At 52.3% G+C, this 27,975-nt stretch overlaps 1 protein-coding gene and 1 long non-coding RNA gene across 7 annotated transcripts in view; one reads left to right on the top strand and one right to left on the bottom strand.

The window, feature by feature from the left end:
• Positions 1-101: 101 nt before the first annotated feature.
• On the bottom strand, positions 102-26,023 carry LOC118501266. The gene is made up of 3 exons (XR_004903890.1): positions 25,875-26,023; positions 10,274-10,279; positions 102-112 (listed from the first exon to the last, which is right to left on the bottom strand). It is a non-coding gene; the product is annotated as an uncharacterized LOC118501266 (long non-coding RNA).
• The window catches only part of P2RY6 (pyrimidinergic receptor P2Y6), a 34,553-nt gene continuing 12,564 nt past the window's right edge, over positions 5,987-27,975 (top strand). For 3 of the 6 annotated variants that reach the window (XM_028516524.2, XM_036028836.1, XM_036028834.1), the window contains exon 1: positions 11,627-11,832. The gene's annotated coding sequence lies outside the window, so the exon portion shown is untranslated. Of the gene's footprint in view, positions 6,133-11,626; positions 11,833-14,794; positions 15,139-27,975 lie in introns of those variants that run through there. The other 3 variants (XM_036028838.1, XM_036028837.1, XM_036028835.1) reach the window with 3 other exon arrangements.

Below are 27,975 nucleotides of genomic sequence, written 5' to 3'. Positions count from 1 at the left end.
ATCCCCCTGTCCCCAGACTGGTCCAGTACCCCTCTGGACTCTTGTGTCTCCGTGCATGTCTGCGCACCCCAATGCCCACGTGGCCTTGTTTATCCTTTCCGAACACCAGGCACTTTTTAAGGGCATTAGCCACAGACAATTTATCTTTGCATCCCCGATGTCCTGACCATGCCTAAGCACATAGCTAGAGTCAAAGAATAAATGAATGACACTGATAACTCTAAATCCCCAAAGAAACCTGTATTTATGCCTTCATTTAGATATTTACAGAGCATTGTGCCAACTGCGGGGGAAATAGGGCTGGTGAACAGCAGGCACAGTGCCTGCCCTGGAAGAACCTTTCTGCTGCTGGGGGAGAGATGTGAAGAGAGACAGCATCGGGCTGAAATGGTCAGGTGCATCAGAGGCCAACTCCGGGACCATGGGAGCCCAGAGGAGACACTGGGCCTGTCTGGTGGGGAGAGAGACAGAGAAGGCTTTTGAGAGGAGGGAGCTCCTCTCTGTGCTGGCCCTGCTCACCCTCGTCTTTGCCGGGAAGTCAGGAGAGGGACCCGAGCTACGGGTGTGTCACCTACAATCTCACCACCTCCTTCCCCTCAAAAGTAACTTTACACTGTTGGTTATTCCCGTTCATGTCTTCATATGCTTTCTACTGAGTTTAGTATTATTTTGCATGTTTTAAAATTTGATGGTCATAGTATACTCCTGGGTGTATTCTTCTTATACTTTCCAGTCACATTATGCTTATGAGATTCAGCTTTATTGCTGTGTATTGCTCTGGTTCATTCATATTCTCTGTTGTATAGTATTCCATTCTGTGAATATACAGTCACAGTCACCTCTTATTATCAGAATATGGACCACTCCTCATAGCAAATATGTGGACAGTGGAAGCCCATATCACAGAATTTTAGCTGGGAAAAATATGTTCCCAGCTCATCCCAAAACGTCAACTCATTTCCCACAAATATCATTAAAATTCTTTAAAATTCTTAATAATCACCAAGTATTTCTGCATAATATAAACTATGCTGTCCGATATGGTATCTACTAGCCACAGGAAGCTAAGTTTAAGTGCAAATTAATCAAAAGTTAGAAGTTCAGGTCCTCAGTTGCACTAGACACACTTGAAATGCTCAGTAGCCACACAGGTCCAGAGGCTACCATACTGGACCACAGATAGAGACCATTACCATCATTATAGAAAGTTCTAAAGGATTTAAAACACTGGTTACTTCATTGTCTAACACTGAATGAGCTTCTTCTATCCCTCATGCAGGGCGCACCTCCTGTGTGTGAGGGAGAAGGATGTGTGCCTAGCCAAGCCCTCTCAATGAGCTTTATTACTTACACATTTCCTCCTAATGTGGGGCTTTTCTAAGCCTCTCAGGCTCACCTATTTCTTAGGCTTTTCCACTTTCTGAGAAGACATGTTCACTAAACAATGAGGGGAAGATGGTAACAACTATGCACCAAACAAGTTTAAGCGACATGAGCATGAGGCACGATCCTATCCCATCAAAAAAAAAGCTGAGTTACAACTGCAGCCCACTCCACATGCTCTCACCCAGACTCAAGCTGTCGAGCACCCGCAGATTTGTTACAACAGGTTTTCTACTACTAAAATTTGTTTTAGGGAGAAAGAAACATCAATTTGTTGTTCCATTTATTTATTCATTCATTGGTTGATTCTTGTGTGTACCTTGACCAGGAATCGAACTAGCAACCTCGGTATATCTGGACAATGCTCTAACCAACTGAGCTACTGGGCCAGGGCTCTACTAGTCAAATATTTACAAGTCATTAGAACAAATATTAAGAGAGTAAGAGTTCAAATAGCAAAGAATGCCTGAATAAAAATGTATTTTTCCATTGTCCTATAAATGGGTATTTTAAATTGTTCCAAATGTTTTGCGTTAGACATAATTCTGTGATGTACATTTTTATACACCTGCCAGAGTTTCTCCTGGCAATACATGTTAGGGTGGAGTGGCTTAGTCTCTGACTATGTGTATCTTCAACCACCAGATATTGACAAATTGTTCTTCATCTTGCTTGTGTTCAGTTTCCAGTCCCATCAGCAGTACCTAAAATTTCCTATCTCTGCACACCCTCAACAAAGTTGGCACTATCAAACTCTCTAACTTTTGCTAACCTGATGTGTATGAAATGATTCTTCACTAAGTTTTAATTGAAATTTCCCTGGTTGATAGTGAGGTAAACATATTTTCATATGTGTATTGGCCATACTTGCTTTCTCCTCTGTGAAATAACTGTGTCTCTTGTTCATTTTTCTATTAGGTTGTTTGGCTTTTTCTTACTGATATGTAGGAGTTATTTATACGTGCTGAATAGTAATCCTTTATCTGTTGTATGTGTTGCAAGCATCTTCTCTCAGTTTGAGGTCTGTCTTTGTGTGTGTGTGTGTGTGTGTGTGTATTTAGAATAACAGAATTTAAATTTTTTATTATGCTTGAGTTTACCAATTTACCCCTTCATAATTTTCTCTCTCTCTTTTTTTGATTGTTTTTGTTTAAGAAATTCTTCATTACCTTGCCACATAGTAGGAATTCAATAAATGCTTGTTGAGTATAAGCTGCGATGGGGGATGGGAGGAGGGGCTGGTTTCTGTCTGAGCGCTGCTGGTGCTGGGCTGAGCTGACAGGGCCAACAATGCCCTCACAGAGATGAGGACATGGGGGAGCCTACCGCAGAAAAGGGGTGCTGCAGTCCTCGAAAGGAAGACGTCCAGGGAGCAATAGGCCGGGACGTAGGGGAAACGCTGGGCTGAAGGTGGGGACTGTGACTGTCCAGCATACAGGGATAATTTAAGGAGAGCCACTGCCCTTCCCTAGAAAGAACATGTAGAATGGGCAAAGACTGGGGGGACAGAGCCCTGAGAGGAGTCTAAAAAGCAGGAGGAGAATGGGGGAGATTGTTGTGGGGGGCTTGACCGTGTCTGTGGAGTGACTTCCTGGGCACTCCTTCAAAGGTATGGAGGTCGCTGGGTCCTTAAAGGGACCATCTTGGGAGCTTTCTGCGGGCAGAGACTAGATAAATGGGCAGAAGACTGCAGAGGAGACAACTCCTCCCCAACCGTTGGCAGTAAAGGGAAGAGAGGGGAGCAATACCTGGAGGGGTGGCTCCAATGCAGGGTTTGGGGAAACGCTGGAGCATATCCATAGTGTTAGCCCCAAGAAGGAATATATCTGCCAAGAAAGACTCCTCATGGTTAATGGGGCCCAAATTAATTCCAGAGTCTGGCAGCCATTGCTGACAGAGGCCTCTGGAGCACACTGCATTTCAGGGAAAAGCTACAGACTGAGCTGCCAGCCTCTTGCATTGTGTTCCTGCAGGCCAAAGTCAACCCTTATAAGGGAGCTCCGGGCATCATCTTTGTACCAATAGGACTGAGACCGGCCCTGTCCAATCAGAAATGATATCCTCATTTGCATCTATACTGACCAATTAGAGCAGCTTCATAACAACCAATCAGAATGCACAATTCCAACTAATCAAGAATGTGAGATTTGGACCAATTAGAATGCACAATTCCCACTAATCAAGAATGTGCAGATTTGGATTTCTTATTTGCATAAAACAAACCAATCGGGAACCAGAGCAGGAATTTTCTCTATAAAAAGGAGCCTCCCCTTTGTCTCAGTTGAGTGCATTTTCAGTTCCCACTGGAGGCTGTTTCCCAGGTTTGCAACCTGTTTGTCTTTTTCCACACCCCAGATTTGGGACTGCTGCTGATATTAGTTTGGTGGCAGTTAATTTTTGTTAACAATAGGCCTACAGGGAAGGGAACCAGAAGAGGGTGGGGTAACCAAGGGTGTGGGAACCTGGCTGCAGAAGCAGAAGGGCAGCTCTGGGCATAGCTGGTGTCTTCAGCTTCAGATGAAAGAAAAGCCACCCCCTGGGGAGATGGATGCTGAGCAGAGAGGTTGAGGGCAGAAACTTAAGTGAGTCTCCTCCACTGAGCTTTGCCTCAGTTCTAATGTCCCCCAGGCATGGGGAAAAGCCAGTGAACATTTGGTGAGTGAATTGCCTTGGTGAGTAGAGAGTGGAATCAGCAACTATGATTGAGGAGTCAGTGAGTTAGGGCTTGTGGAGGATGATTTGGAAGGGCCACCATAAAGGGAGATGAGGCAAGAAAGTGATAGGTTTCTGGGAGCCCAAGTCCCCTGAGTCACAGGCAAACACCTTCTTCCCACCAAGGGCTGGCAGCCACCCTCCCTTGCCCCCTCGAACCAGACAAAGCCCCGCCTCAATGGCCCTCCAGTCAGGGAGAGATGGCCACAACCATAGCCCAAGACACCAAACACCTCTGGGTCTGTTCTCAGATCTCCACCCTCCACCCCTCCCTGGGCCAGCCGCCCCATCTCCTCCCAGACTGTGGAGCAGCCTTCTCGCTGGAATGCTGCCACCTCCTTGCCTCTCCAACTCTTTCCCCATCCTCCATCCAGCACCCTGAAATATCTAGTAAAATGAGATTTGATTATGTCACTGCTGCTCTAAACCTTTTGGTGATTCCCACAGCCCTTCCAACAAAGGCCAAATTCCTGACCATTGCTACAAGGCCCTGCTGGACTGGCCACTGCTGCTCCTCCAGCCCCGTGTCCAGCCATACCTCCTGGCTAGTGGGGTGCTCCCAACTCTGGCTGTACTTTATTACCTGACCATGCCAAACCCTTTCCTGTCTTGAGCCCCTAGTAAATTTCCCTCTGCCTGGGACTCCCTTCCCCTCACCATCACCTGGCTGAGGTCAGCTCCTCACTCTGGTCTCAGCTTGAATGTCACTTCCCAAATGTCCCGATTTAAACTCGAAGCCCCTCCCAGGGCAATCTCTCCTCCAGCCCTCCACTCTTCTTTCTTAGCACTCACAGCAGTGTGTGCTTGTGTGTAAGTTCCTGTGACTGCGATGTTTGTGCTCCCCACCAGATTACAAACTCCATGAGGCCGGCACTGTCTGGGCTGTCTTGTCCACATGCATCCCCAGTGCCCAGCACAGAATCTGGCACATAGTAGGAGTTCAATAACTGTTGAATAAAAGCTGCAGTGGCAGCCATGAGGAAGGGCCAGCTTGTCTGCAGGCTACAGGGCATGGAAGGTTTCAGGGAGGAGGGAAGCGGAGGCCACCGTCCATAGGAGACATTAGAAGACAGAAGAGAGGGAAGGCAAGGGACACCCAGGAGGAGTTTTGGCATCCGTGAGCACCAACGACATGCCGAGTGCTGTCCCATTACACTATCTGACGCTCGTCATTCCCAGCATCACTCCCACCCCATGTGTGATGTCCTACTAGCAGGGTGACTGGGGTAAAATAATCTCCTTGAACCTCAGTTTCTTAATCTATAACATGGATTTGTAACACCAAGCCCAGGGGCTGTTATGAGGATTGGGATTGTTATGGTGCAGTGTATGGAGTGGAAAGTGTCACCAACCCATGCCATGGGGGGTACTTGGGCTTTGGAGTCAGACTGCCTGCTTTCAAATCTCAGGTTTCCCTTTTACTAGCTGGGTGACCTTGGACAAGTCACTTTATCTCTCTGTGCCTTGGTTTCCCCTCCTGTACAATGGTGCTGCATACCTCTGGAACTGCTGTGGGGATCAAAGGAGGTAATGTTTTAAAACACCTAGAACAGTGTCTGGCACATAGTAGGGGCTCAAGAAATAACAAGCACTATCCCCTCTCCCCGCCTCCACCATCCCACAACTGCAGAACGGCAGAGCTGAAAAGATCTGATTAGTCACCACTTAAGCCACCGTCCCCCGTACAAAGAGGGAAGCTGAGGACAGGGGAGGACAGGAGTGGCCAGGGAACCTGAGCAGGAGTCCAGGGTTCTCGGGTTCTAGCCCAGAGCGAGTTCCCTGGCATCTGTTTTCCCCAGAGGCAGACAGTCAGAGCCGGTCTGCCAGGTCTGGCCACGCCTCCTCCCCTCCCCTTTGCTCTCCCTGCGTGCGGGGTGCACAGGACGCTTAGCTTAGCGGAGCTGAACTGCAGCCGCAGCCTATGCTGCCCCTGGGTTTGTGGGTTGGCTTCCCAGTGCTGGAGCAAGTGACATTTGGACTCAACCCCTGCTTGTGCTACACAGCCCAGGTGAGGGCTGTGAGGGTCAGGAGTACAAGGTAGGTCTGCCCACTCCAGGCTTACGTTACTGCCTCTGTGGGGTTCTGGGGGCAAGTCTGAGTATGTGATGGGGGCAGTACATAAGAGATTAGAATGGGCAATGTGTATGTGCTGGGTAGTATGTAATGTGAGGTGTGTGCATGGTGTGCCCAGTGCAACCAGTGGATTGTGGTGTGTGTCAGCAAGAAGTGTGTGTGGTCCCTATCCGTAGCCGTCGGTGACTGTGCCAAGGTAACCCAGGGGCTCCATGTGTGTGTGCCTGGGCTATATGCTGGGCACCATGGCACATTTGTGCACACGTGTGTGTTGTGCATGCTGGGAGATGTGTTCAGTGTGTGGCACTCCATGGCCCTGTGTGGTGGTGTGCTGGGCCAGGTAATGGAGGCGGGAAGCATTTATTTGGCTGTTTCCACTGACAGAACGGTCCTCGCGATCCCGGGGTGGTTCTGACTGTTCCAGCGCCCCAAAGGGCTTGCAAGAGTACAAGCTCACACCTGGTCTGGGTGGGAGCAGTGCGAGCAGCCCCAAGCTCTTCCTCATACGCACACAAAGCTTCTTTGAAGTCTCACTTTTCACCTTTCAAAATTCATGTGGATTTTGCATTTCTCTCTGTAATATTTCTGCATTTATTTTAATGTAAAAATATTGTTCTGGTAAGTTACCGCCCAGTGAGCTGACTCTAGGCTCGGTGATGAGCAGGTTTGTCCTGCACAGGGCCCTCCGGCACCTGTGGAGTACAAACCCTGCCTGTCCTCTGGGCTGGGGCCGCAGCACACAGACCTCCCGGTGGGGTGTGGCGGGGTGGCTGTGCTCAGTGTGCACGAGTGCAGCACAGTTGTGTGGTGGGAAGCTGGAGTTGTGTAAGGCCACCTGTACTGGGTATGGAGGGGATCACAGTGGCATGGGGGTGTGTCCTGCATGGAGGACAGTGGTGGGATCTGCCTCGGTCATTTCTAGTGCAGGGGCAGGGGACCTGGCTTCTGGGGCGGAGCCCTGACCGCCAATGAGGTTCTCACCTTCGCCCCACTGGCTGGGCATGAGGAGGTTGCTGGACCCCAGAGGACCACAGGGGGGGGGTTCCCATAGCAGATGACCACCTGGGACATTGAGGTCATTGTGTCATCCAGGCTTGGTTTAAATCCCAGCTCTGGCACCCTCCACATGGACGACTTTGGGTAAAATCTCTCTGTGCCTGAGTTTCTTCCTTTATGAAATGGAGACGTCAGTTGTATTTGCCTTGTAGGGTTATTGTGAAAACTGAGTTCCTGGATATAAAGTGCTTGGCACAGTCTCCGCATAAAAACCCTTAACAGCCGGCAGCAAAACTGCGATGGTAATGACGGAGCCCCCACAGGAGTGGGCTGCTGCCCGCCTGGGAACCCTCAATTCCTGCAGAAGCAATGATTCCCCATGAGCCGGGTGGGGGGAACTTGAGAACCCTCCTTTAAATATGTCTGGGGGCATCCCAGACCACGTAACTGTTAAATTCCCAGTGCCTCTCTGGCTTCTGGGGAGATGCAGTCTGAGGAGGGAAGGTGCCCGTTTCTGGCAGCGCCTGGGAGGGGGCGTGGGAGAGAGGCTGGGGGAGAAGTGCAGGGGCAGCCACGGGCTTGGGTGGGGGTCTTTCTCTCCTGACAGATACCAAAGGAACAGGAAATTCCGACCCCTGCCCTGTGTGTGTGGGCAGGGGGACTTGTAGGAGCTGGGCTGCCCTCTCCCTGGAATGAGGGAAGTCAAGGCCGGCTCTGGGAGCTGGAGAGAGGCTGCAAGGTCGGAGTGAGAGCAGGTGGGTCTGAGCTCAGGGCCAAAGCGGACCAGGAAAACCCTCAGGCTGAGCTTCACTTTTGCGGGGGAAACATGTGCATCGGCAGAGCAGGGGCCCTTGTTCCGGTGACTTTTTCGGGTCAGTTTAGAGAAGGTGCCCAGAGGCCTCAGAGGAAAAGGGGACATAAAAGGCAGTGCTGGGAGCTGTGGAAACATATTTGCGGAGGACACCTAAATATATCCTCGGTGGTGGCGGGGTGCTGTGCCGGGCTGGTGGCGAGGCTCGGCCAGGCCAGAGGCAGACCACAGTCCCCGCTGTCCCCAGGCGGGGAGTGCTTTGGCCCCGAGGCCCTGAGGGCAACCCCAGGAGGTCTGGAGGAAACAACCCTGTGGGGTGGCAGGTGGCCTGGCCCAGCCCTGACTGGCAAGGTGACAGAACCAGCTCTGTCTTCTCAGCTTCCAGGGAGGAGGGACAGGGTGATGCTGGCGTCACTTCTGGCCCGGCTTTCCTTTAATCCACAATCCCCGTCGTGACTGTTTATGATTCTACAGCCTTCCTCCTAAAAGTCGATAGCCTCAACTCAAATATTCTGTGTCTACAACCCAACTCTCCCGTTCTGTACTGCAGCTGTCACATCCCCGATTCCATCCCCGAGTCACTTGTTCAAGGACTCTGGCCCCAGCTCCGGCAGCCTGACGCTCTCAAGCTTAAAACTTCCAGGGAAGCCTCACTAGGGGTCACTGTGCAGAACCATTTGAGAAGCCCCAGGAAAGATCCCTCCACAGCCACTGCAGCTCCTCTGGGGTGGGGGAAGTTCCCTGGTGAAATGGCCCCATGCTCCCTGGGTTGGGTGACAGTGAACCCCAAGGCCCCTCCTCATTCGGGCAGTGGAGGTGCATGGAGCAGTTTGTGGTTCTCAGGGGAGGGTGGCCCAGGAGAGGGAAAGATTAGGGCCCACGTTGTCACCAGTCCCCTCATGAAAAGGGAAGTGTAGGGTCACTCAGTTCCTAGAGGGGACAGGGAGAGGAAGAAGGGGGAGCAAAGAAATGGGGCTGAGGAGACCCCCAAGGCAAACGTCGGTCTGTCTGAGAGACCCTGAATGCCTGAGGTCGTGCAAAGACTCCTGGGGTATTAGCAGCTTCACTCGTGCACAGCCCTGCGTGACCTCAGCGTGGGCTGGGGAGTGCAGTCTGTTGGCCAGTGTCAGTGTCAGCTGTGGGACTTCAAACAAGTCACTGTCCCTCTCCAGACCTTGTTTTCCTCACCTGGCCAGTGGACACACAGGACTAAAACGCCCTGACCTCTCTGTGGCATCACCGAGGACGTCAGCGCTGCCATGAAATGCCTGATCTTTGGACCAGTCTGTAAACATTTGTTGAATGAGTGAAGAGTAAATGAGCAAATGAAGGATCACGTGAAGCAACATGAAAATACAGCATTAGGTACATCTCCCTCCCCTCTTCCCCCACCCAGCCTCAGCCCATATGTGAGAAATTGATCTCACCACTAAAAGAACTGGGGCCCATGTCCTCTGCAAGAAGCCAGGACTGGCTGAGAGTTTCAGAGACTGAGTGAGTGGTGGGGACTCCTGGGTGCCAGCCCTTGCCCTGCAGGGTTTTTACTGCCTTGCCCTGGCCCCCCAACCAGCAGCAGGCCTGTGGATTCACATATTCTCCACGATTATTTCCCCATGATCATCACCCATCCCACCCCCAGCCCAAGCTGATGACTGGAGGAAGGAACTGTAACTTCAGAGAACCGATGCGGTAAGCAGGAGCCCCCAAGGGGCTGGTGGAAGAGTGGAGGCCAGAAGGGCCCCGGGCCCCCAGGCCGGGCCGTGTGAGGCAGGCTGGTGGTGGGGGTGGCCCACATCCGAGCAGGTACTGGCGTGAACTGAGAGGGGGACAGGCAGCACACATTTCCCAGGCATCTACTGTGAGGTCCTGTGCCCATCCTCCCCCGGGTGTTTCTCTGCCCTCCAGCCAACCACCCTGGCAAGAAGGAGGGGTGTGGGGACCCCTTCTGGGCTTCTTCCCCCATGCAGTTGTCAAACCCCATTAAGTCTGCCTCCCAAATACCTCTCCAATGGTCCCCTTGTCTCCACCCCTTTGGGTGGCTTTGGCCCAGCTGTAGAATCCTCACAGCCTCCTCACTTCCAGCCTCATTCCTGCCTCCTTTTTACTTTGGCTGCCAGGAAGCTCAATCACCATCTTAGTCCAGGTTTCTGCTACTGTTTTTTTTTTCATTCCTACGTCTAATAGGATCCTGTGGCATATGTGGGTGTTGTCTGAGCTCCTTTATGGACAGAGTTTTAAATTCTAAAGCAATCAGTATGTAAAATCTAGTGTTTCCCAGATCGCTGTGAAGAGAGCCACTGGCTTCTCAGAATTTTCACCTTATTGCCTCCCCCACACACTGCCCCCAGCCCAGACATGGAGACACTGCTGCTGGGTGGGCAGTGTGCTGGTTCAGAGCGTTGTGTTCAAACCCTGGCTCTGCCACTATCAGCTGCTTACAGCTGTCCACCTTGGACACGTTACTTAACCACTCAGAGTGCCTCATGTTCCCATCTGTAATGCGGGGCCAGTAGCGGTATCTACCTTATAAGGGTGCATGAGGATTTAATGAGACAGTATAAGCACTGTGGTAAACACTGTGTGCTTGCCAATATAGGTGGTTATTACCTGAATGGCTCTTAGCCGTCCTGTGGGGCTGGCAGGAGGAGTGGCCAACGCTGTATGGAATGTTCTAGACCAGTGCTTCTCAAATGTCAGTGTACACAGCAATCCCTGAGGTCTGAGTCAGTGGGTCAAGGTGGAGCCTCAGAGTGCATTCCTGACATGCTCTTGTATGATGCTAGTGGTTTTGAGCAGAGTTCACACTCAGTCTATACGTGAGGACCTAGGTCAGGCTGTGGTGGGATCCACTGCAGAGACACAGGGGGTAATGGAGAGGTCTGGGACTGGTGACCCCCACTTGCATCCCGCAGCTCCAAGGAGGCTGGACCCTGAGCTGAGTCCACAGCCAGGGTGTTCTTCTTCTCCAACAAGTCACCAGCACTCAGAGAGCTCCCTGGAGTCAATGAGTGAATGAACTGAAAGTCTAGTGAGGGAAGGGCCCTGGGAGCCAGTGGTGGCTCCGTGGCTGTGCTCCCTCTGCCTGCAGATGGCCCTGCCCCTCTAGAACTCCGCTGCCCCACATTCTGCTCTTTGAGCTTCCAAATCCAGAGTGATTAATTAGCCTAAAGCCTCACTTTAAGCTGGTAACAAACAGGGCTGGTGGCTGGCTGGACAGGTCGGGGACCACACTCCCAAAGGGACCTCTGAACATTCTGGCCGGGGCTTGTGCAGGTTGGCTGAGGAGGAAAAACTGAACAAATCATCTGTGTTCTCGGTAACCCTGTGGAGGGAGCCGAGGAAGGGCCTGGGCACCCGAGGACTCAGTTCTTCCTTTCCATCCCTTTCCTGGTCCGAAAGCTCTTCAGTGACACTTGCTGCTGAGCCACGCAAGAGCCCTGCGAAAGCCGGGCTGCACGTGGACGCATACTCATGCGGGTGCACATGTGCATGACGGGAGTGGTGTGCTTCCAGGTGTGGCAGGTGCCTCAGCATATGCACGTGCGTGGGCCTGTGTGGGTTACGTGGAGCTGCGTCAGGGCCTGGGTGTGCTGTGCACGCACCAGTGCAGGATTATGCCCATGGGCACGCCCCTTTCCTTTTCTGCCGGGTCTCGGTGGCCCCTTGTGCTTTTCTGTGATGGTGAATGGCAGGTCCCAGGCTGTGGACAGAACTACAGAGTGTCCAGGTTGCAGAGAAGGACAACTGAGGTACAGCAATAGGGACCAGCTTCCTCCTGTCTGAGGGACCACCAAGCATGCTGCCTGCAAACATGAAGTGACGACAGGGCCCGTCGGGACCTGATCCGAATCCCAGAGGTACCAAGGCTCTCCCATCAGATCGGGGCCAGGCTGTTTCAGACAGAGGGCTCAGGACAGCATTTTCCTCCTGGATAGCATTTTCCTCCAGAAGCAGCAACAGGCCAGTGGGCAGTGGCCTTGGGTGCCCGGATGTGTGAGAAACTATTTCTGTCAGCCAGTGGCTCACAGAGACCCTTCGCAGCCCTTGACTCACAGGGACAGGAATAGCTCCATTCTGCAGCTAGGGAAACCAAGGTTCGGGAAGTGATGAGACCCACCCAACAAAGTGACCTGCACTGTGCTGTGAGCCCGGCCCAAGGCCAGGAGGGGGGACCCTGAGACCCAGCTGGCCTGGCTGCGTGGGGGCAGGGCTTGCGGAGGCAGGGTTCTAAGGTCAGTCTGGCACAAGGTTGGTGAGCAGCACGCAACAAGGGCATGTGAGGTATGAACTCTGAAGTGCTTGACCTCTGCGTGGGGCCGAGGGGCTCCTGCTGTGACTGACGGCAGGAGGGTGGCTGTGGAGGGGCCAGTGCCAACAGGCAGCAGAGGGTCTGAGGACCCCCAGAGGGCTATGACCTTTGGCACACACCAACCCCCCTCCCAACACTCAGCCCCCAGGAGCCTATAGACGGGGCTGAGCTGGGAGATCCTGAGTTAATCCTCCAACCTTTCCTCTTCTTCTTGTCTAACTGCTTTTTTTTCCTAAGGAAAATCGAGAGCTTATAGTAACCATGAACCCCACAAATCTCCTATGGCATCTGGGCAAGCCTGGGATTGTGGCAAGAATTGCCTATCCCTGGCTGGTGTGGCTCAGTGGGTTGAGCACTGGCCTGTAAACCTAAAGGTCGCCGGTCCGATTGGGTTGGGGCACATGCCTGGGTTGCAGGCCAGGTCCCCTGTTGGGGGCGTGTGAGAGGCAGCCAGTCAATGTCTCTCTCATACATCGATGTTTCCCTCCCTCTCTTCCTCCCCCTTTTCTCCTCTCTAAAAAAAAAAAAATATTTGCCTAGCCTGGGAAAACAAGGCCCGTGAACTTGGGGTTTGTGACCTCCCCAGGAGGAGGCATGTGTGTGCATGTGTGTATGTCACATGCTGAGACACAGGCACAGGGAAACGTACAAGGATGCAATTGTAAACACGTGTGAGTGTGTGTGCAGCCTCTACGTCAGACCCTTCACCCTCTCCCAGCCGGAGGGCCTGAGGTGGGAGGCGAGTGACTCTCATAGTCCCTCAGGCCTGCTCCTTCTCCACCCCAGCCTTGTCCCTTCCCATCTCTCCCTCCTCACCTTCTCGCCTCAAGGACGAGGAGGGGCCACCTGCTAGTCAGGAGCACAGTTGGCTTTGTCTTTTCTGAAGAACTGGTTCTGTGGAATTTCTACTTATTTCCTGTCAGAGGTCAAGGGCCTGCTCTGAGGGCTGCCTCATGGCTTTACAAGAATGAAGAAAGAAGCTTTCAGATAAGCAGGGTTGTTGAACGTTGGGCAACCCCTTGTCATCTGGGTAGCGCCTACATTTTGCACACTGCCTTCTTTCCAATGTCTTGGCCATTCTTCATGTAGCCCTGAGATGCAGGTGCTTCATTTCCTCCATCTGACAGGTGAGGAGACCAAGGCCCAGAGAGGGATGGGACCTACCTGAGATCACACAGCAACACAAACCGTAGTTGACTCCAGAGCTTAGGCTTAGGGGAAGTAGTTTCAGCTTTCTGGGGCTTAGAGAATAAGAACTGGAAGTTGGGGCAAGCTGGGGCCACCAGGTAGGCCCAATAGAGGAGCACCTCATACACCTTTACCAGGAGCTGGCTCAGGGCACAGACCGCCCCATCACAGGCCAACAACACTCTGCTGTGAGGCTCAGCCCTTCGCCCACCCTTGTGGACGAGCCAGAGGAGAGGGCAAGAAGGGGAACGAGGACACCTTTGCCTTGCTGTGTGATCTGGGAAAATCCCTGCCCCCTCTCCGGGCCCAAGGGCCTCTCCTGGCAACAGAACATCGGGGTTGGTTGGAGGATGCGCTCCCTCTCCGAGCCTGCAGAGGGCGCTTCTGCAGGGCCTTGCACAGAGGGCAGGCCCAGGATGCTCCATGGGGAAGCCCTGGTGGTCCTGACCTGAGACCTGTGCCTAAGGAGCCCCTAGCCTTGGTGTCTGGCCTCCTGCTGAGATCAGCCAAGGCAGGACCTGGCACAGAGTAGGGGTTCAGGGTCAGGGTCTCCTCCAGGCCAGACGGGAGGTGGTGGTGTGAACAGAGGATCCAGCAAATCCCCATGGTGCCTGTCCAGTCTGTCTGAAATTGCAGCTCCCTGGCTCCCTGCTTTACCCTCCCAGTGCTCCTCTGTAGTTCTTATCGCCATCTGACTTGCTGTACATTTACACATTAACCAGAATAAACTAATCTCCACTGCCAGAACATAGGAGCTGTAAAGGCAAGGACTTTGTTTTATGTCCTCAAGTGCCTTGACCATCACCTACACAGTGTAGGTGCCCAATAAGTACCTGTAAAAGAGGGGGGGGGGAGGAGAAGGAGGAGAAGAAGGAAAACTCATCTTATGGATGGGAGGGGCCATCCAGGCCACCATTGGCCAGAGTCAGAGCCACCAAGCTCAAGGATGGATTGGAACTAGGGGAGGGGATGGTGACCGGGCTCAGATTTTGCCCCCAGGTCAGTTCCAGTCTGAGGAGCCATCCTCTCTGTCCCTGGGGGGAGAAGGTGGCATCTGGCCCCACGGAGTCAGAGCTGCAGACAGCAGAGCCACTAATCTCAGGGGCTCAGCCTCTCTTAAGGGACCTTCCAGTCACTGCTGAGAAAACCAGGTTAATTGTCCCTCGTGAGAGCGATGAGCAGGGCCAGGGCTCTCTCCAGACTCGAGAAAGGCCAGCAGAGGGCTGCAGGGTGGGGTGGAGAGAAGGAGGAGAAAAACGGTCATCCAGCGAGTGCCTACCCTGTGTCAAGCCCTGGTGCTTAAATGTGATTTCACTCAATGTTCCCCACAGCCCTTGGGCCTGAGTTAATGAGCACATTCAGGGTAAAGTGACAGCTCCCAGCTGGCTAGCGGCTGAGTCAGCCTTGGTATTAGGGACTTGAGTTTGTTTGTATGGTCCTGAGATCTGGGTCCAAGCTCTGCAACCTGCCAGCCACGCACGTACTGTGGCAAGTTACTTCCCCTCCTCAGATGTCTCGGTTTCCTCATCTGCTGCCTTCTGAGACTTCTGTGGGATATGCACGTGACAGTGTGTGACACAGGAACTGGCTAGCAGTAGGGGCTGCTCCGGGAGTCAGAATCTGCTCTGACACTCCTCAGACCAACGGGGAAATCACTGACTCCTGGGTGAGTGTTCTGGGTCAATGTCGTGCGGATGCCTGAGCCCCTACCTCCTCTCAGAGCTCCCTGTGCAGTCCACTTGCAGCCATCCTGGCTCCTGTGAGACTGGGCCAGGAGCAGGAGCAGACTTGGGGGGTCCTCCTCCTGTCCTCTGCCTGGTTGTGCCTGGGGCCCTTGAGCTATGCAGCTGGGAGGGCAGAGGAGATGGAGACAGGGGACCCGGCTGGTTCACGGTGAAGGAGAGGAATAGCGGAGGTGGGAATGGCAATCACACCAGCCTGGATTTGAGTTCTGAGTGGCACAGGACACTTTTTCGCTCTGAGCCTCCATTTCTTGCTCTGAAATATGGGGAAACAGTGATCTCCCCTGAAGACCTGAAAACTGAGGTGTCATGTGCTCGTGAGGGTCTCTCGCAGTGGGGCCCGTGGCGGGAGAGGCTACGAAGATCAGGCGACTGGGTGGGAGTCCACAGATTTGATCCTTGGGAAGCTCTGGCCTCTGCCGTCCCAGTTACATGTCAAGAGAGCCTGAAGCTGACCCCACGTGACCAGTGGGGAAGGTGTGTCCTGAGCCAAGGTGTGACTTGTAAGGGGAGCAAAGCAGGGAAATGAGTGTATCTGGGGGAGCTGGGGTAAGGTCTCCAGGGTTTCTATTGCCTTTCAACTCCCACTGACACCACCACCGGGACAAAAAGGGAGCAGTGCCACCAACGGGACGGGCCCTGACCCCGTGAAGACGTCTAGGGTTCGCATCTCTTGCTGGATCTAGAACAGGTGCTAAGCCAGTTTGGGGACAGTCTCTCCGTCCCCTGTCATCAAATGAGGTGATAGATGAGAAGGCTCTTTGCAAACTGTAAAGCGCTCTGCCTCTGATGGGACACCTGCACGAGTGTGCACACCCTGGGTGTGTCTGCAGGGCTGAGACCGTGTAGCTTGTGAGTGTGTGTGCACACACGTGTGCAACATGTGTGAGTGTGCCTGTTCCCCTGGCTTCCTGGTCGGGGGTGGAGCAACTCCACACTACCCAAGGCTCCCTATTTGGCTCGGGCTTTTCTCCTCTAAACTTCTGAAAATCTTTTTTTGTGTTTCCTCACTGTTTCTTAATTTACCAGAAAGGGACTGGGCCATGGCCCGGAAACCTAGCAATTGTCTCCCCTCCCCTCCCCCCACCCTCGCCTCATCCTGCGGCCGTCCCTGGAGGCCCAGCTGCCCGGCACAGCCCGGTCGCAGGGCTGGCGGCTGGCCTGGCTGCGCTGTGCAGCCCACCTGCCGTCCGCTTTTCCCTTCAAGGCTCCGCGCTGGCTGCTCTCACATCTTTGCCCCACTGACTCGTCTGGACATCTCAGTGCCAACCAGAGGTGCTCTTATTATTCCCATTTTACAGGCATGGATCTGAAGTCTCAGTGAGAGGAAATGGCTTTCTCAGAGTTAGCCTGCCTGCTAGTGGCAAAGCTGGGGTTTTAACTCCTGCCTAACTCCAAAAACTTGACTCTTAACTGTTGTGGCCTACCTGGCAGGCGTGTACAGACTGGATAAATGAATGAAAAACAAATGAATAAAACCCTTGGGCACTATTGAACTGAAAGAGAAGGTAAAGTGATATTAACAATGGGTACTGTTTATTGAGCACCTCCTATGTGCTGAGTGCTTTACATAAAGGCACATGCAGCCACAATGACTGTTATCTCCATTTTGCAGTCGAGGAGGCAGGGATTCAGAGAAGTTGAAACATCTTGTTCAGTGTGGGACCTGAGATGCCAATTTGTCCTTCTTTGGGGCGGGGGAGGGAGGAGGTAGTCATCAGAGCCTGTGACAGGTCCCCATTGTGGCAGAGACCACTCAAGACTCTCAGGAAGTTGTGTCTGCAGGGCCCTCCCCAGTGACACTCCACCCCGACCCCTCCTGTCTTGGGGCCATTTCCCCATTTGTCTCCAAAAGGGGTTTCTATTTCAGTCTGGGGTAAGGACATGCTGTCCCAGCTCTGACTCTTCTTCCTCTGACTGTTTGGCATGTCTGGTAGGGGCAAGCGCCCTAGCCTGGGCTTGTGGAGGTGTCCTCCTGTTCCCCGGGCCCAAGGGCCAGCCGGTCATTAACATCTCCCATGGGAGGGTGGGCCTGTGCAAGATGCCGTGATGGGTGTCTGGGGCTGGCCCAGGAGCTGGGGGCAAGCCGACCCAGACCCCTGCTTAGAGAACTCACAGGCTGGGCCAGCTAAGTCAGTAGTAGGCGGGGAGAAGCCGGCGTCCTGGCTCCCACTGCAGAGCTTGTTTTCATGGTCTGGGATGGAGCAAGGGTTGTTCTGCGGTCCCAGGAAAGGGCTGGCCCGTGGTGTCTGGAAGACAGATCCATGCACAGAGTGAAGGATGATGTTTTCTCTGTCATGCCAGTGGAACAGGAGCCAGCCGTTCAGGTCGCCCCAAAGTTCTCTGAGTGCCTCCCGTTGGGCGTGGGAGGCATAGTCTACACCTGGAAAAGAAGTCAGGTATTGAAATGAGAGCTAGGTTTGAGTCCAGGGCCAGCATGTGCTGGCTGTGTGATCTCAGACAACTCATTTAACTTCTTGGAATCTCAGTTTTCTGACTTGTAAAATGGAATAATAGAACCTACCTGACCAGTTCATGGAGTGGATAAAATAAGATAAGGCACATACCATTACTTGCAGGTTCTTAGGAAGTTTTGGTTCACTTCCCTCGTCCCCAGAAGATCCCTTCATCTGAGACAGGAGCTATTCCTTTAGGCAGCGGCTGGTCTGATGGCTGAGGCAAGAGCTGGAATTGGTAAGAGGTTAGAATAAACCCTACAGACTCACCAGCGCTTGACGTTATGGTGCCCAGTCTCAGTTCTCCTGTCACAAAGGGGGAGTGCAGGCACAGACAGACTGATATTTGAGGCACCTGAAATGTCTCTGTTGTAAAAATGTGCTGCAATGAAGCAGATAATAGATTAAAATCTAAACAGTCCCCAACCTACGTGCCCTGACCAAGCTGGAGAGCTCCCTGTCAGACTCCCCATTCACAAGGTTTCCCTACTTTGTGCTCGGCCCGCACCGCAGCTCTATCATAGATTTGCCTTTACAATAAAAACCGACAACCATGAAACGTTAATACTATAACCCACGTTCGATAAGCAGGGAAACTGAGATCCAGGGGGTTACATAACTTGCTCAAAGTTACAGCTGATAGAAACAGAGAGAGGATGCAAAACCAGGATTGCCGGGCCCTGAAACCCACAGATTTCCTATCCATGGGCACTAGTTCCACGAAAGATGGCAGTTCTCAAATCAGAAATACAGAAAACAAGATGAGGAAACAGGAATGACAGCCAAACAGGAGAGAAAGCAGTTAGGGAAATGCAAACCCAAATTGAAATATGACACCACTTTACTCCTATGAAATGGCTACAGTGAAAAAGACAGACAACAATAAGTGTTGACAAGGCTGTGGAGAAACTGGAACTCTCATACATGATCGGCAGAATGTAAAATAGTGCAACTACTTTGAAAAACAGTGTCTTAATTTCTCAAAAAGTTGAACAGAGAGTTACCATATGATCCAGAAGTTCTGCTTTCAAGTATGTTTCCAAGAAAATTGAAAATATACACCCACACAAAAACTTATACACAAATTTTCATAGTAGCGTTATTCGTAATAGCTAAAAAGTGAAAACCCAAATGCTCATCATAAATACAGAAAGTAGATAAGTAGTTTCTCACCTTCTTGGAGAGAAGGAAGGAGGGAGAGAGTAATGAGGGCTAGCTGCTAATGGGTACAGGATTTCTTCTGTAGTGATGAAATGTTCCAAAATTAGATGATGGAGACAGTAGTACTGTCTTGTGAATATACTGAAACCCACTGAATTGTACACTTTATAGGTTGAATTTTGTTGTAGGTGAATTACATCTTAATTAAAAAAAAAGGAGCAGGAATATACAAGTTACATGAAGGTTGAGACTAACTTTGACCCTGAGGCAGGAGAGTGTAGACATTTGACTTGGAGCTTTCTAGCAGCTAAAGTAAAAAAGGAGGAGCAGCTTCCAAGAGGAGGAAAAGTGCCAGCTCCTTAGCAAAACCACCTCTTCCAGGGATTAGCTCTAGGGCAAGATTCTGACAAGCCTTCACTGGCTGACTATCCTTAATGAATTGTCAAAAACACCAGTTTCCCATACCTCCCACCTAAGATTCTGCTGCAAGCAGTAACAAGACCTGTGAGGAGTCTGCAATTTTAATGCACTTGCAAATTAACAAGTTAGCCAGCCGCAGTTTCAATGGATGCTAGCGGAAAACCTAAGGCTCCTGGTGAGAGACAAAGAACTCTGTTTCTACAGCAACAGCAGCAGAGAGAATAGAAGCATTAGCACCAGTTCCTCAAGCCCCAGTTCCCACAAGGTGATGCAAAGGAGTCAAATAGTACCTGCATGTGCAGTGAGCTGCATTACAAGAAAGGAACCCGGATGCTGGGCGACTCAAATATTTTATAATGGGCGTCAAGCCTGCCTGACTTTTGCCCCAGAGAAAGACATCATCTCTGTCAGACTAGACAGTCCACAAACCTGCCTTTTGCTCCAGAGGGAGAGACTCTCTCTGTCTTCCAAAGCTGTTTGCTTGGAAAACATCCTTGAAAAAATGGCCTCGAACTAGGGCAATCTGTCTGCTCACAAACCATGCAGAAGTCTGAGAGACCCATGGAGAATTGTCTCCTGACATGCAGATACAATTGTCAAGGCTGTTTTTGTTGGTATGTTTTTTTTTTATTATAGTAAAATACATATAACATAAACTTTACATTTTAATTGTTTTTTGTGGTAAAATGTATGTTTTACTCACAGCACTTCTGACACCAAATGTGTAGGGCTTTCTCCCCCTTACACCAACCAGTTCCGACACCAACTCGGAGTCAGCACGGACCGGGCCGGGTAAGGCTCAGTCCCACAGGGCTGCAGCCCTAGTTCAGACGCCAGTGGCAAGTCCTGGGCCTCCTCCACTCCTGACTGGCCGGCTGTGTATCGGGAGCTCCGACGACCCCCTCCTCAGGTTCCATAATTTGCTAAAGCAGCTCAGGGAACTCGGGAGAGCACTTTGTTTGCTAATACCGGATTATCACAAAGGAGACCACTCAGGAACAGTCCAATGGAAGAGACGCACAGAGCACGGGATGGGGGGCGGGGCGAGGAGCTCCACCGCCTCCCAGCGTCTCCCTGTGTTCGCCAGCCCAGAACCCTCTGAACCCTGTCGTTTAGGGGTTTATGAAGAGGTTTCACTGTGTGGACGTGATTGACTAGCTCATTGGCCATTGGTGACTGAACTCAATCCCTAGCCCCTCTTTCATTCCTGGAGATTAGGGAATGGGGCTGAAAGTTCCAAGATCAACTCAAGGTGTGGTCTTCCTAGTGACCCCACCCCCCCATCCTGAAGTTACCTAGGCGCCTGCCAAGGGCCAAATCGTTAGAACAAGAGATGCATCCAGCACTCAGGACGTTCCAAGGGGTTTAGGAGCTCTGTGTCCGGAACCGGGGACAGAGGCAAAATGTATATTTTTATGCCACACATGAGGTTTATCATTTTAACTCTTGATGGATAATTCAGTGGTGTTAGTTATACTCACACTGTTGTGCAACCATCACCCCTACCCGTCTCCAGAACCTTACCCTCTCGGACTGAGACACTGCACCCATTAAACCTCGGCTCCCCGCTTCCCCCACCCCAGCCCCAGGGAACCGCTGCTCTTCCTCCCATTCCATGAATGTGACTGTAGCCAAGGCACCTCGTGCAAGTGGAGCCATACAGTATTTGTCTTTCGAGTCTTGCTTATTTCACTTAGCATAATGTTTTCAAGGTTCATCCCTTTGCAGCACATATCAGGATTTCCTTGCTTTTGAAGGCTCAACAACATTTCACTGTGTGGATGGATATGCCCTTGTCTGTTTATCCATTCTTCTGTTGTTGATAGTCCGTTAGGTCGTTTCCACCTTTTGGCTGCTGTGAATAACGTTGCCATGAACATTAGTGTATAAAGATCAGTTTGAGCTCTTGCTTTCAATTCTCTTCACCTAGAAGTGAAATTGCTGGATCTTATGGTAACTCTGTATTTATTTATTTATTTATTTATTTAAGCAACTGCCGAAGCGTTTTTAACAGCAGCTGCACCAGTTTATTTTCCCACCAGCAATGAACAGGGTTCCAATTTCTTAACAGCCTCTCCAATCCTTGTTATTTCCTGGTTTTAAGTAATAGCCATCCTGATGAGTGTGAAGTGGTATCTCATTGTGGTTTTGATTTGCATTTTCCTAACAATTAGTAATTTTGATCATCTTTTCATGTACTTATTGACCATTTGGAAATTTTTTCAAGATTTTATTTATTTATTTTTAGAGCGAGGGGAAGGAAGGGGGAAAGAGAGGGAGAGAAGCATCGAGGTGTGAGAGAGAAACATCCACTGGCTGCCTCTTGTGTGCGCCCCTGCTGGGGACCAGGCTGCAGCCCAGGCACGTGCCCTGACGGGGAATTGAACTGGCGGCCTTTTGCTTTGCGGGACAATGCCCAACCAACTGAGCTTCACCAGTCAGGGCTGCCATTTGGGTAGTTTCTTTGGAGAAATGTCTATTCAAATCTTTTGCCAACATTTGAATAGAGTCATTTTGGTTGTGGTTGCGTTGTAGTATTTCTTGATACATTCTAAATGTTAATCCCATATCAGGTATATGCTTTCGAATATTTTCCCATTCTATGGGTTGTCTTTTCATTCTGTTGATAGTGTCCTCTGATGCACACAAGTTTTTTTTTAATTTTGGTGAATTCTAATTGACCTGTTTTTTCTACTGTTGCCTGTGATTTTTGGTGCCATTTTGGCTGTTTTTATTGCAAATGACAAATGCTACTATCTCAGGCAAGAAAGGCATCAGTGCAGGTAAAGAAAGGGCCCAAGGCAGACCTGGATCGGACATAGCTGAATTCAGCAGTTACAACAATTGCCCCAACACTCTCTTTCTTTTTGTATCTTTTCCTCTGACTTCCTAAGGACTTCCTACATTCTCATCCAAGTTCTTTCCAGAAGCACCAAACTTCTAGGGCCTTCACAGCCCAGAACCCTGGGGGAAAAGAGGAAAAACCTTTCATGCTGGTTCTACCAAAATCCTTGGGACAGACTGTAACTGGGCTCTCCTGAACTGACCACTGGAGGGAGGGCTGGGTACAGGCTCCGAATGATCAGCTCTGGGTTGGGTGCCTACCTTGAATGAATAGGATTACTGTGGAATGGGGGAGGGGCCCTCCCATAGCAAAAATTGCTTGACAGGCAAACATTCCTCCCCAGGAGGGGCTCGGGAATCTGACGGGCAGCCAGGTCATGAGGTCCTACTTTGAAAGGACATTCCTCACCTCAGACTTCCCACGGTGTGGGGGTGAGGGGGGTGAGCGTGGCACTGGAAGAAGCGGAGGGAGTCCTTTTGGTTGGTCCCTGGAGAAGGCAGCATTTATGGAGCCCTGCGACTGGTGGGAGGGTGAGCCCAGGGCAAGCTGGGCCCCGAGCAGTTAGGTAGAGCAACAGAGGGGCTGGGTGTCCCCGCCCCCTGAGAGCCTCCCCACCCAGCCCTAGCGTGTTGTGGGGGCTAAGAACACGGGCTCTGGAGCCAGACTGAGTTCCAGCCCAGCAGCCATCCGTTCTACCTGTGCCACCTTGAGCGAATCGGTAACCTCTCTGTGCCTTCGTATGAAATGGAGGTAATACCAGTCCTATCTCACAGGGATTAAGTGTAATGTAGATCTGTAAGGTTCAGTAATTGTATCATTATTATTGTTAGTTCGGGGCTCTTTTCCAGCCACATTTACTGGCGCACTGGCAGCTCCAGATGCGTTCACCCCCCTTCAAGGCACCTCATCCTGCCCCTGCCAGGCTGTTCCCACTGTCTGAAGCGCCTTTGCCTCCATGCACAGTTGACTATTTCGTCGTTGCCTCCTCCACTGAGCCTTCTGTGCTTGCAGAACCGTGGCCCTTACCTGGGCCCCTCCTGGGGGCAGGGCCTGGGTCCCCTCTGTTGTTGAGTTCACAGCAGGGGAAGGGGCCATCTAGGAGGCAGCAATAACACTGACCAGAGAGCAAAGGAGAGCACAGCTGGTCCCAGGGACTGGAAGTAGCTCAAGGTCCTGCAGGTCGCATGTGAGGGGCAGGAGGGGATGCTGAGAACAGACAGGTCGCCAGGCCAGGGTTTGCCTTGATCCTCAGGCACTGGGAAGCCATAAAGTGCTTAGGCAGGGAGTGATGAGGTCATATTTTTGCTGAGCAAAGATCCCTCTAGCAGCAGGAAGGTAATGGATTGTCCAGGGAGATGGCAGACAGACAGCCTGTGGTGGCTGCAGTATAGGTTGAGGCACAGACAACAGATGACAGAAAAGGACAGTTTGACAGATGTAAGGATGGAGAACAAACAGGGCTTAGTGACTGATTTGAAATAGGGCCTCAGTTTCCCCTCCAGGGAAATGGCAATGAGCAGGCCTTGCCCAGCTGGCCTCTCCAGGGAGATTGGAAGGCAGCAAACACCGGGCACTAAGCACTTTAAACAGTAACATATCTCCCATGTAGTCCCATACCCACCCCCAGGCTACCCCACCCCTAGTCTATCCCATCCCCAGGTAGGATCCAGGTCAAGCACAAGGCCAGGCACTGAGCGGCTTGGTCCAGCCTGCAAACCCCAGAGACCAGAGCCAGGCCTCCCCCCAACCCCACCCTGGATGAGCCACCAGACAAGGGACCAGCCCAGACCCACAGATCCCTAGAGCGGAAGGCACATGGTTCCTTCCTGTTTTGTCCTCCTCATCCGTGCCTTGCAGAGACGCAGACTGATCTGGAAAGAGAGCACGCCCTGGGAACAGTGCCGAGCACAAGGGCCAGGCCGGGGCCAGGAGCTGCTGCCGTAGGACCTCCACCCCCCACCAGCTGGGAGTCCTCGGGAATCATGGACCCAGCTGCCCAGCAGCAGGGCCCAAGTACTCTGCCTTTGGTTCTTGACACCCATAGGCCAGATGGCCATATTTATACCCCAGGAGCCCACCGCCTCTCTTCTCTGAGCTCTGGTTTCCCCAGCTACAAACTGGGTGTGGAGAAAGAGGGGAGAGAGTTCTGGAAGCTCTAAGGGCTCCTCTCCCCAGTCGGAAATGGGAGGGCTTGCACGGGCCTGGCCGTTGGAGCAAGTCATCCTTCCAGACCCCTCATCCACCAACGCCACACCCCCCAGGAGAGGAGTCAGACTGCAGAAACGGCCTTGGGAATGGGGTCCAGGGCAGGAGGCCCCCGTGGGCACACTGAAGGGCTGTAGGGCATCCTCTTGCCTGTTCTGGGCCCTGAATTCCCCTCTGTGACCTGAAGACCAGAGCAGGGCATCTCTGAGAGTCTGTCTTTCTAGCATCCTGGCTGTCAGGGCTGTGGAGGGGTGTGTGGAGGAGGGATGGGAGGCTGCCCTGAACCTGGCATTCAAGGGCCCTGATTTGGCCCCACCCCCACCCATATTGCAGCGCCCCTGTCATGTCCCAGGGCTCCGGTTCAGAGTCTCTGACCAGGACTCTAACTACATTCAATCTGTCCTCCATGCAGCAGCAAATGGGGCCCCCTAAATCTCAAACTGGATCACACCTCTACCCTTCTTACAAACCACCAAGGGCTCCTTGGCAGGCATCCATCATGCAGTTGCCAACTTTGCATCCTGACATTTGAGGGCTGTTGGAACTTGGCTTTGATGGCCTCCCAGGCTCAGCTCCTACAAACACAGACATTTGCAGACACGCCATGCCTTTGCACCTTCAGCAGCTCTCCTTGCCCCCAACACCCTCCGCCTCCTTGTCCACACTCCACCAAAGAATAACCTGCTCCAGGGAGCCTTCCCTGATACCCCAGGCAGGGACAGAGGCCACCTCTGTCTTCCCAGAGACCTCTTCATTTGTCTTTCCGCCTGCTGGAGCTCCTCAAGAACAGGGCCCAGGGCCCAGTGAAGTCCCTGCACACTATAAGGCTCCCTGCAAATAAATGACAAATGAATAAGTGAGTGAGCAAATAAGCAAAGGCTACAAGTGAGGCCATTTCTCATGGATTTAGCTGGTCTCTGATAAAATTATGAGCAATAATAGAAGCCCCACTGAGGGAGTACCTGACTTTGCCAGATAGTAGCCCAGGTATCCTAGATTCCTTGCTTCATTTGAATTCCAACAGCGCTGTGAGGTGGGTGTAACTACCTCCATTTTATCATTAAGGATCCTGAGCCTCAGAGAGGTAAAGTCACTGCTCGTAAGCTGCAGGGCAAGGCTGGAAACCAGGTCTGCCATGTGCCGAGCTCTGGAGAGGGCCCAGTGATGGGTGGCAGAGCGGTGCAGATGCCAGGAATGGATCTAACTGACCTGGGGCCCTCCCAGGGGTGGGCATTGGTTGGGGAGAATGTATGGGACTGCATGGGAGAATTAGAATATTGACGGGGCCCTGGCTGGTATGGGTGAGTGGACTGAGCACCAACTGCAAACTAAAGGGTCACTGGTTTGATCCTCAATCAGAGCACATGTCTGGGTTGCCAGTAGGGGGTGTGGGAGAGGCAACCACATGTTGATGTTTCTCCCTTCACCTCTCTCTAAAAATAAATAATAAAATCTATTTTAAAAAAAAGAATTATTGATGGGGCTGGAAAACTCTGAATTTTTTCAGGGAGCTCTGAGGAGAGTGTAGCCTCACTTTTTGTCTGACCGGGGCTGATGACAGGACGGGGGACACAGGGAGTTCTGTGTCCCCCACCTTCACCTGCTCCATGATTGACAGCTCTCCCATTCAAAGATGCACACAACTGATATTTTCTCAGACTGATGTTATGACCTATGCAAAGCTACCTGTCCCCTCCTCTACCCCCTCCAAATCCCCCAGTCACCACCCAAACAGACATTCTGGAGGTGCCCCTGCCCACCCTGAGCTCACCCTGCCTTCCCGTCAGAGTGCAGCCCTTTCCTGGAAGCCACAGAGGAGCTTCCCCTCCGCTGGCTTCACTAACCACCGGCCTGATGGTGGGGTGGGGGCGGGGGAGTCAAGCAGAAGTCACCTGGCAGAGGCCGGATTTTTCCCCCAAGGTCTGTCATGTCGAGGTCACTTCTTGTTTTTTTTGGTTTGTATTTTTAGAGTACTTTTTTTTAGAGAGAGAGAGAGGGAAAGGAAGGGAGAAAGACAGGGAGAGAAACCTGGATCAGTGGCCTCTCACACACTCCCAACTAGGCACCTGGCCCTTAACTCAGGCATGTGCCCTGACCAGGAATTGGAATCAAACCAACAACCTTTTAGTTCACAGGCCATAGCTCAATCCACTGAGCCACACCACCAGAGCCAAGGTCACTTCTGCACTGGAGCTCAGATGGGCACTTGATCCCATGGTCTCCTCTCGCTTGCCTGGCCAAGAAAGACAGGGTGCCCACTGCTCTTCTCTAAGCTGTGCCCAAAGGCCCCGCTCTGCCCTGGGCCCAACACCTGAGACATGAGACTTAGGGGCAGGGAGGGAGGAAGTGGAGGCAGAGCAGTAAAGGCTCTTCCAGAAGCTTGACTGAAGGGAGGAAGCAGCACAGCAGGAGAAGGGGGCCAGGGGGGGCGGATGGAGGCGCTTCAGGCTGAGCTGGTGGCACAGGAGGGGCTGCAGAAGAATGAGGGGAGAATCGAGCAGGCACAGGCTTACTTTGGTGCAGAAAGTGGAAGGAGGCCCCTCTGAAAGGGCTTTCTTTGCTCCGAAGGAGTTGAGGGCCACTGGGGTTAAGGGTGTAGGGCTGACAAGAAAGATAGGGCAGAGGTTTGAAAGGGAGAGAAGGGAGGCCAGTCCCACACAGGCAAATGCTTGGGGACCCAGACAGGGGGGTAGTGACCTCATCTACGTGGCCTCAGGGTCCTCGGCTGAGTCGCATCCTCCAGCCACACTCCTCTCCATGGTGCAGGACCAAGCAGTCCTGTGGTGCCGGGAGTGAGGGATGTGAACACGTTGGCTGTGTTCACAGGGTGTCTGGCTCCAGGCTGGCAAGGGAAGGGAGAGAAACTGGGAAGATGCTGGCCTGGGTGCCGGACGGCTCCAGATCAGTGGCCCCAGGGCAGAGGGAGTGATGGTGCACAGGCCAGGCCGGGGGGGGGGGGGGGGGGGGGTGCTGGGAGGGTCTGGCAGGAGGATAAGACGCAGCAGCACCAGTGTGGGGCGGGGGAGATGACGCTGTGGCGGGTGAGAGTGCCAGGGGAGACCTAGGACCCTGCCGCAGGGAGAGGCAGGGAGCCCAGGCCCACCCGCCCAAGTTCACCCTTCTCTGCTGGGACTGATCACAGCCTGAATGTCGCACAGCCAGAGGGAGGCAGCCCTGCGGTGGCACTGAGGCCTCCGTCAGTGCCCAGGCCCCAAGAAACACACACTGTAAGTGCAACCTGCAGCTTATGACACAAACGTGGCCTCAAGCCAAGTCGCTTTTGCCCCCAGCCAGATCTCTGCTCCTAAGTGCTCTCTGTCTAGATGTCCCCTTAGAAATCCATGTATTCATGTATTCACTCAACAAGTATTTACTGAGTACTTACTCTGTGCCAGGCACTGCCCTAGGCACTGGAGATGCAGTAGTGACTAAAACACGAAACCCCTGTCCTGGTGGAGTTTACGTGCTGGCTGGGGGAGACAGTCAATGAGCAGACAAATAAACAAAACAGCGTGTTAAGAGATGATAAATGCTAAGGAGAAAAACGTAGCCGAGGAGGGGAGGAGGGGAGTAGGAAGCACGGGTATGCGGAGAGGGAGGTTGCATTTTAGCTGGAGTCGGGGGAGGCCTCGTGGGGAAGGGGCACCTGAGTGAGCGCCTGCAGGAGGCGGGGT

The sequence above is a fragment of the Phyllostomus discolor genome, chromosome 6 (genome assembly GCF_004126475.2).
Source record: "Phyllostomus discolor isolate MPI-MPIP mPhyDis1 chromosome 6, mPhyDis1.pri.v3, whole genome shotgun sequence".
In the NCBI taxonomy this organism is placed as follows: Eukaryota; Metazoa; Chordata; class Mammalia; order Chiroptera; family Phyllostomidae; genus Phyllostomus; species Phyllostomus discolor.
Note: the sequence above shows the minus strand (reverse complement) of the source record. Positions and strands in the feature narration are given on the sequence as shown.